We start from the raw sequence: 201 nt of genomic DNA, 5'->3' as shown, positions 1-201 counted from the left end.
TTGATGGATCTCTCCATCATTACATCTTTAACTCAGTATATCGATTCACCCCTCATTACCTTCCGTTCTGTCTTTCTGCAGATGTGTGACAAACCTGTTGACTCATTCACCCCTGCTCATTCATAAATGATTCTTGGCCAAGAGAATTCCAGAAAAACACAGACAGGTATGAGAGAGAGGGAGCATGAGAGATGCTCTGTG

This window comes from Siphateles boraxobius, unplaced genomic scaffold (assembly GCF_051911475.1).
Source record: "Siphateles boraxobius isolate OS27281-9 unplaced genomic scaffold, OSU_SipBor_1 77, whole genome shotgun sequence".
NCBI classification, from domain to species: Eukaryota; Metazoa; Chordata; class Actinopteri; order Cypriniformes; family Leuciscidae; genus Siphateles; species Siphateles boraxobius.
This window is presented reverse-complemented; position numbering follows the sequence as displayed.